General features: G+C 42.8%; 1 protein-coding gene across 1 annotated transcript in view; it reads left to right on the top strand.

Moving 5' to 3' along the window:
• Positions 1–9,246, top strand: part of LOC112136134 (ephrin-A5b) — an 85,795-nt gene that overhangs the window by 64,626 nt on the left and 11,923 nt on the right. The gene's annotated exons all lie outside the window — the stretch shown is intronic.

Here is a 9,246-nt window from a genome sequence, read left to right as displayed (position 1 = left end):
AGGGGGGGGGGGGTGTATCAGCAGGTGTGAGTGTGAATTATGCTCCTTAAGGCGGAGTAGGGAAAACTCAGCCCACCCTCTTAAGGCAGCACGTGGAAGTGCTCTTAAGGTGGTATCCAGCCGACGGACGAGACTCTGACAGCCTATGGGGGGGGGGCAGATTGAGCGGGCCAGGTGGCACAGACCGGCACTCACATGGAGCTTCTAAGATTAGCCCCTACATGATGTTACATGTGCTGTTTTTTTGTTTTTTGGGGGGGGTCATTCCTTACATGCTAAACTATTTTGTGAGTTTTCTGACGGTGATGTTACCACTTTAGCAAATGGTGCTGCCAGGATTTTTATTAACTGTTCAGTGAGTGACCAGGATGTGATAAAGCCGTCAAAATGCCGTTTTTCTTCTCAGTGAATCAGCTGATCTGTAAGCAGTTACAGTTTGTCAAAAGGTTGAAAGCTTAAAACGGCGGGTTCCAGACAATCATTTTGTGGAAAATTGTGTATTTTTGCAGCAAGGGGGAGGGACTTCCGGCTATTAATTTTTGAGCACCATATTTTTTCCTCTGTGGCCAGATTCTCTTGCTAAAATCAGCATAATCATAATTAAAAAAAAACACTTGAAACGTCTTCACAATAAATCAGCCGTGCTAGAAATCAGGGTTCAATCCCAGAGTGTGATATGAGTTTATCCAGTGTGGATCCTTTGGACAAGACCCTCCACACTTCCATCTTAACTATGTAGCCAGGGGGGGCCCGGTCTGGGTCTCCTAGTACCCGTCCCCAGCCTGGATAAAATACAGGGTTGTGTCAGGAAAGAACATCCAGGGTGAACCAAAAATGGGAATCACTGAAAGCTGGATGGCTGTGGCGACCTCTGAAGGGGAAAAGATGAAAAGTGAACAAACAAGATGATTGGAGTGTGAATTTATAGAAAAATAAGCATTTTTAAAATCCAACTGATCAGAAATGTGAACAATTTCAGAATAAGTGAACTAATTCAAACAACTTTCAAACGACCTTTTTGAATATTCGAGGAGCGTCTTAGTGATTTACAAACAAATGCAACAGACTGAATCAAACCAGAGTTTTTAGACATAAGGCAAAAAAAAAAAAAACAGTAAGGAGGGATTTCAGCAGATCAGGCACACATCAGAAGTTTGGAGGGAAGCAACAGGGTCAGCCTGGCAGGACAGTCGTCGTCGTGGTGAGAGCACGATCTCTGCACGATCACACTCCAACCATGATAGCTGCAGGCCACACCCCCCTGGAGGCTTCTGTGCTGACAGACAGAGCCTCGCTCAGACCTCCCAGCTGGAAGAGGCGGAGCTTAGAGTTTACCTTGATCGTGTTGGACCTATGCAGGGCGGGAAGGACCACAGCTCCTCTAGGTGCAGTAAACTGATGGGGCGAGGGTTTAGGGTTGCCCCAGGGGAGCGAGGGCAGAGTTTAGGTTGTGCAGAGTGAAGATCAATCAAACATATGACTGCTAGACACCGTCTGCAGGGGGAGGCTCAGATCAATGCTTGCAGCCGTGCACAACCAACACTTCAGCTCAGTCACTTTTCATATGAATTTGGGAGTTTTGGGGATGTGGAAATCTGCTGCACGTCAAAAGTAATCAGATTACCAACCAAAATAATTTGTTAATTGATCCAATATTATGTCTTTTTCAGTGTATAGTGATTATTAACTAAATTTAATTAGAGTTTGATTTGTTGTTTGAAAAGGAGTAGAAACAAATGTACCACTGACGTTCCCTGAGGAATCAGCTGTTCTGAACCTCTGATCAATACCAGAGAGGGCCGTCAGGCGGGACAGTTACTCCTGTTCGTTGGCATCACCAGGAAGCATGTTTGACATAAGCTGCATCCTGCTGCCACAGCTGCAGACGGCTCATGTGTCCGGGAGCTCATTTTAGCCCGACCTGCTGTGCTCCCTCGGAGGGGCACGCCGTGCACAGTCACCTGCGTGCATGCTCCTCGGCGTTCACACTCGGCTGCGTGAACACTTCACTGCCCAGCAGGGCGGGTTTATTTGTATGGCACAATTCCTACTCAACTTCATTCAGACTCATTTTAAGCACAAAAGTGTTTAAAATTCTACTGTAAAATCAGAATTTTAAACTTAAAATCACTTTAAATTAGTAAAATGACGCAAGTTTGCTGTTATGTGACGTATGTTTCTGTTTTCGGACCCCATGCTGCTGCTGCTGCTTTAACCTTTGTGACTCCAGAGCGGCTGTCAGTAATGAACCTCCTCGATTGCAGCCGACAGGAGAACCACGGCCAGCAGGTTCTGTGTGCCCCCCCCCCCAAGCATTCACAGAAATGCTTTGTGATCTAAAAGGATCAGATAACTGGACTTTTTAAAGTGAATGTCTGATATTTATTCTGCTGGACAAGGTTCTGCAGAGCACACACAAACACACACAAACTAGTGTGTTCATTCAGATGCAGAATGGGACTCACAAAAAAGACATTTAAAACTGCTGCTTCAAACAAAAAGTAACTAAACAATTCTACAGAAAACAGCTCAACAAAATCTGCAAGAATAATAAAAAAAATACACTTTTGGCAGCTGCATTGTGGGATATGTAGGCATCAGTTTAGTGAAGTTATCTCTTTCAAAAAATAATGTTTGACCCCATAATCTCACCTACATTGTGTTGCACTCAATGAATAATGTTTTAGAACTTTTCAATTAGGAAAAAATAATTTTGAACATGCTTCTTTTTTTTCCACTTTATCCAGACTAAATTTGAATGCGTCCCATGATCCGTCAAAGTCTGGGTTTTGCATCGTCTGTCAGCTTTTTACAGTAAAGCCGCTTGTTTGGAAAAGTTCCCAGAGAAAAAGAAAAAAAGTTTAAAATAAAGTGTGTTAGCAGGTTTTTTTTTTCTTTTTTCCTTTCAGAAGTAGTTGTTAAATGACGTCCACACATGTGATTTAGTTCAGAATCTGTGAGCTAAATTTATGCATCTGTGAAAACAAATGTGCAAGTGCAGAATATTTTTGTTCATGGGCAAAAAGATTTGTGTCTGTGAAAGATATTTGAGCATGTGATAATAATAAAAAAAAATTACAGCTGTAAAAATGTTCTACACACTTTTGGTTTTCAGAATAAAAGCTGAGTGTGTGTTTTTTTTTTTACTAGAGGTGGACTCAAACCTCCTCTGAACTGATCAACCAATCAGCAGCTAGCGCCTCTAACTGTCCAATCGGAGTGTAGAATGTAAAATCCTTTTTTTTCTTAACTTTCTTCACAGAATCTGGATTTACTTTTCCACAGTCAGTCTGTCATATGTTACGCTGATAAGGGAGGACAGTTTCTTTCCCAATTCCTCTCCAAAGGAACAAAGAAATGATGAAACAGGAGGGGTCTATCTGCCGGTCTCCTCCTTCCTTTCATCCATCATTTTGTTTTGTCTGCAGTCTTCCTCTTGTTTTTTATTTGTCTTCTCCCCCTCCATCTTTCCTTTGACCCCTCACATTTACATTCCTGCTCTCTTACACCTTCTGGTTGTTTTTGCTCTCATTCTTCCATTTTTCTTTCTGGTGTTTGTCCGTTTCTTTCATTGTGCTTTCGTTTCCTGCTGCTCTTAAGTCATGATTCTACTTTTTTTTTTCAACGATTTGTTTAAGTTTCCATCACCGAGTGGTAGCTTGTTTAAATATTTCTCTTGATTTAAGCCGTTTTCAGTTTAGTTTCAACCACCAGAACTCTTAATTTGACAGCTTGTATGTCTTGATTACAGCAAACCCGCCCGCAGATATTTTCCTAATTTTATTTGCGTTGCGAAAACAGAAGTAAATCTATTATAAAGTCATTTTCCCACATAGTGTAACCTCTGGAATCATGAGGACAGTTTGAAATATTATTCATTCCCTCATATTGGGAAATAAAATCCTCTACAATGTTCCAGGGGTTTTCAACTCGGAAAGAATCTGGGAAAAAAAAAGAGGTTAGACCGCAGTAAACTGAACATTGATGACAAAGTAAAGTAAAAATCTAGAAACATTTCACATCAGTATGTGTGCAGCAGCTCTTCACCTGATCTGGGTCACAGTCACACTAAACGCCACAGATTGGGCGGATGAAAGCAAACAAGTGGCTCTAAAGGAGGGATTATCCCTCCCTGTGAGCTTTGTTAGAACCTTCAGTCGCTGATTCATTGATTAGCTTCTCCAAGCGTCCGCGAGGAATTCAGGCATCATCACCCCCGACACAAACGCCCCGCAGGCCGTGACACTTTCATGACTGGAATCGAACGTTTTCTGATCGCTGCCTCCGCGTCCTGCTGGGGAACCCCTTCAGAAGCAGAGCCAGCGAAGCGTAAAGGTCTCCATCCACTGTGAGACTAATGACTCAGTCATCTATATCATCTAACAGGTGAATAAATCGAAGCTTCTGAAGCTGTGAGTTCTGTCGTCTGCGAGTGTACTGCTGCTCCAGGCACTCGTGTTTTGGTATTTTACTTGTGCCACTCAAAAATCTGAGCCTCCATCTGGCAAACATCTGCCTGCCACATCTGTTTTGCTGCTCAGACTGTGTTTTATTGCATTGTGCCTCCACCCGTGCAGCCTGGATGTTTGGGAAAGGCTGAGCCACAGACTGTGTACAGGAGAGAGGGGCCGTCTGCCGGGTCATGTGACCCAGGGGGCCGTCTGCCGGGTCATGTGACCCAGGGGGCTGTTTTGGGCTCATTTACAGGCTGTTTGTCAGCTCCACCTGCAGACCCACAGGGATGAGCAGAACACTCAATCAAGAATCAAAGCAATGATTGGTATTTCTTTGTTTTATTGTTTAATAATCTCCTTTGAGAACATTAAATGATACCTTAAACGTATACCTGACTAATAGCTGGAGTGCGACAATAAGGGCAGTGTACAACACCTGTCAAAGGTGTGTGTACCGTCCATTACTATTAGTAGTACTACAAATACGTTATGATACACAAATCACAGCAATGGTATGTTCCATTTGCATGATGTTCCTTTAGGTGGTCGTAAGAGCTCAAGGGAACCTCAAGACAAACCTACCTCTTTACAACCCTCTATGGGCTCGGATAACCCAAAAACTTACTTTCACCTTCTCCAGTTCCTCTCTGAGTCCTTGATATTTCTCCAGTTTCTCGTGTTCCTTCTTCTTGATGTCACCATTGTCTGGTACTGCCACATCCACCACAACAGCTTTCCTCTGATCTTTTTCCACCACTACTATGTCTGGTTGGTTCGGCATTACCATCGTGTCTGTCTGTGTCTGGAAGTCCCACAGGATCTTTACTATTTTTGCTTTCCCTTGGATGCTAGTGCTGGTCTTTTCTAGCTTTAGTTATGGTCTGATTCAGAACTGGCTTCTTTCGTTGGTCTTCTTGTTTTGGTAGGTGGGTAAGTTCCAGTGAACCCTAGCTTGGACCAACCAAAAGAACCCTGGTTCTTTGAAAAACAAGGTTCTCTGTTCATATGCAGTTGACTTCAGTTTGAGAACAAACTTTTCATGGACCAAAGAGGAAGAGAACCAAAGAGATAAAATGATTTTCCTGCAGCTTGAATCTGAAGAAACTTGAAAAAGTTTAATAAAATTCTGATGGAGTTGCAGGTATTTATTCAGGTATGACAGTCAAAGGTCTGACAGGGCTGATTTCTTCTTCCTGGTTCTTTGGTCAGAGCGTGTGTTGGAAAATTTAGCTCCAAGTTGTTTTTTCAGGGACTTTGTATAGTTTGAGAAAAATCCAACTAGTCATTGGAGATTTTTTATAGACTCTTGTTTTTGCTTGATTAGGGTGCTCTCACATCTGACACAACAGGAGTGTGTTACTACAAATATTGGAGCCAGTTGGTTGTGACTATTGGAAGAGACGTCTTTACCTATCTCCTGCAGAACCCAGAAGCTCCCTAATCCCCCTTGAGCTCCCCTTCCTCTCAGGGAAATTCTGATCGACAGATTTGACTTTTACAAAAGTGAAGCAGACGTTCGCTGCTGAGTAAAGACACAGGCCAATAAAGGCATCCCCCGCTGAGACATTGTGGAGCCAGCTGACCAGTTCTAGTCATAATATCAGCAAGCTACTCTGAAACTGAAGGGAGGCCGTGCTGTGCCTGCTTGGAGTCAGTTAGTGATACACGGGGCAAACAACTCATGGAGAGAATGAAAAGAGCTTAGATTTGTACATCTTCCCAGAGTATAGATGGGGAAAAAAGATTTGCATGACTCTCAAACCTGCTCCTGAAAACCCTGTGGGATGCTACTAATCCTGCTGCACATTTACAACCTGTGTAACGACAACCTGATACCCTGGACATGCCGTGGCGGTCCTGAGCTCTCCCTCATGACGCTCATTTTTCCGCAGTAACAGCTGTGTCTGCCCGTGTCTGTGCTTCACCTGGCCGGACGTCAGCTGCTGTCCCCATTCTTTCAACAAGCTTGAGAAGGGTTGCTGGCTGTGAGGCTCACTGGAGAGCTGAACTTTGTTGAGTTCTCTGGCATAACGTCTGCTATCAAATCTGGTACAGATCCAGTCTCAGAGCTTCTACCAAGAAGTGTTAAGGACATGTCGGCTTTGTCTCCTCACCGGTGACAATAAGCAGCTCTTGTTCAGGCATGGAAGTAAAAGAGAAAATACATCCGTCCATCTATCCATTCTTGTACCTTTGTCCCAACTGTCTTTATGGGTGGTTACTGGCTAATCTGTACGAGGGACACAGGAAATATCAAAGTTGTAGACCGCTCACTGAATCTGTACGGTGAAGATATTCTGTTGGCTTTTAGTTGTGTGTGTGTCCTAGGGTGTCTTATGCCTCGACCAGACCAGTCTCCTCTTGGTCGGTTTAGCATGGTCTGGGCAATTCCAGTGAGCGTTGGACTATCAAAGCGCATGCGGGGTGTAGACCGATGACGTAGCTGTGCGTCAAAATGGTGACGGACGGAAAACTAAAAATTTAACCATGGAGGATAACAATAATCCAGGACAGGTGTTATTATGGATGAATCCAGCCTCTACGCTGCGGAACTGTCTATTGTTCTGAATTTAAAAAGAGAAAAAAAACCTTTATGTTAAGAAATACTCCAATATTCTTCAATAAATGTTTTACAAAGCTAGATAGAAAGTGTTTCCTGATGTTTACTGGATGCGACGACATTGTTTGGCCGCGGGGGTCGGGTGAGACGGGGTAGGTCTCCGTATTTGTGGATTTGGCGTGTCTCTGGTCACCAACCTCCACGAATAAGCGGGAATACTTTATGAAAATAATGTATTATTCTTTGCAAGAAGATTGCACAGGCAAAGAAGAATACAGCCGAAAAGAGGGTAAAACTTTCAGTTTGGATCTTGAGTCGGAAAAGGCTCAGGTCGGACACTTCCTGTTGTCGTAAAACCTTTCCACCAATCAATGGGTTACATCATGTGATCACAGGCCACATAGAAACAAACGATAATACACAAACACAGTCACACCTGAGAAACAATTTAGAATCACCAATTAACCTATGAAATGTTTTTGGAACGTGAGAGGAAACTAGAGTCCTGGGAAACACACGTACACATGCACGGGATTTGAACCAGAATGTTCTGGCTGTAAGGCAGGAGTGCTAACCACTGCACTAAAACAATGCAACCATTTTTCTGAATTCTTTATTCTTGTTTGCACATGTGTGAGGTAGATAATAGTTTAATCGAATTTGATAGTCCTGAATGAAAATGTCCCTTGTTTGTATAGTTTAGACACATTGTCGGCTTTCATGAACAGCTTTTCTGTCATTGTGGTGATCATCCTCACAGTGATGACAGAAGCTTTTGAAGAGGAGTCGCCATGGCAGCATCAGTGTGAATGCAGGAAAAAGAGCGTGCCGTTTTACTTCGATCCGTGGCCTGCCAAGCTTGAGCCAGCTCCATAAAACGTCCTCCTCTATATAGGGGTCCGGCCGCTGTCCCGGGAAGGAATGCCTGACAAATCCGCTCAGTTTACTGTAAACGCATGAGAGTGGTGCTTCATCAAAGCCACGCCTCCGTTACCCAGACTCATGATTTCCAGAAGGGACTCTTCCATCAAGCTGTCATATTTGGCTAATGAAAATCTCATTTTACAAGGGGGAGGGGGGTTGTCCTGTTAAAGGCACATCCTAACTGAGATTAGCCCTGTAACGCTGCAGGACTTTAATTTCAGCGTGGGCATAAGTCATGGCTGCTGAGCACTAACATTGATTTATCACTCACTCAGGAAGGCGGGCGCGCGTCATGAGGTTTCAACATTTATGGGGGGATTGCAACGGGACTTTAGTTGAGAGTCGGGATGATTGAAGCTGACATGATGAGATCCTCTAAACACAACCAGAGCGGCTGGAGGCGTCTTTCACAGTTTTGCACAGTTCTCATGCACACATGGAAGCACTTTCCACGGCTGTGGCCTCGCCATCATTCAGAGCTCTGGGATTTCTCCAAATCAGCAACTGAATGTTGTCCCGCACACTCCAACAAGGTTCCACACTACACTGTGGAGTCGCTCGCTGTGTGTTGTGCTCACAGACAGTGCTTGTGTGCAAACACTTGTACTACACAATTATACTGTTCACAGTAGTGCTTGACTGCAAGGACCAAAACATTTTTGCTATTCTTCTTTCTTGCTCCACCTTTGAGCAGAAATTTCACCCCACTATATACTTGACCCTTTAACTACCCAAAAAAGGAAAAATGAATAATCAAAAAAGTTTGTATTTTCCTGCTGCTTGTTTCCCCTAAAGGGACATCAAAGTTTAAAAAAGAATTGATGTGAAATTTAATTATTTTTTTCTCTAAAAATAACCAGGGGTTCTGTAAAAGTTACTATCTGATGCGTACCAGTTACTATCTTTTTTAATTCAATTTTTGGAAATAAAAATGTTCTGGTTAGTAACTGATTCGCACCAGATAGTAACTGAAAAAAATTTGTTTTGTTTTTTTTAACTAAAGTAAAAAAAAATCTGGTTAGTATCTGTTGCGAACCAGTTAGAAACCAGAAAAATATAAATATTTTTTTACTTCAATTTGGGTTAAAAAATGTTTTGTTTTTTTTTACTTTAATTTTTTTCCCTCATTCTCCCTTTAGGGCCTCCGTACCTTGGGGAGTAATATATACAATCAATATTTTTAAAAACATGTTTTCTAAATGTGTGGCACCATTAAGTTGAGCAGGCAGTTAAAGGGTTAAAAAAAACTCACAAAAATGTGCACTCACCTAGTATCCAGTACAAATTAATTTGGGGCATATTGAAGGA

The sequence above is a fragment of the Oryzias melastigma genome, linkage group LG12 (genome assembly GCF_002922805.2).
Source record: "Oryzias melastigma strain HK-1 linkage group LG12, ASM292280v2, whole genome shotgun sequence".
Classification (NCBI taxonomy): Eukaryota; Metazoa; Chordata; class Actinopteri; order Beloniformes; family Adrianichthyidae; genus Oryzias; species Oryzias melastigma.
This window is presented reverse-complemented; position numbering and strand designations above follow the sequence as displayed.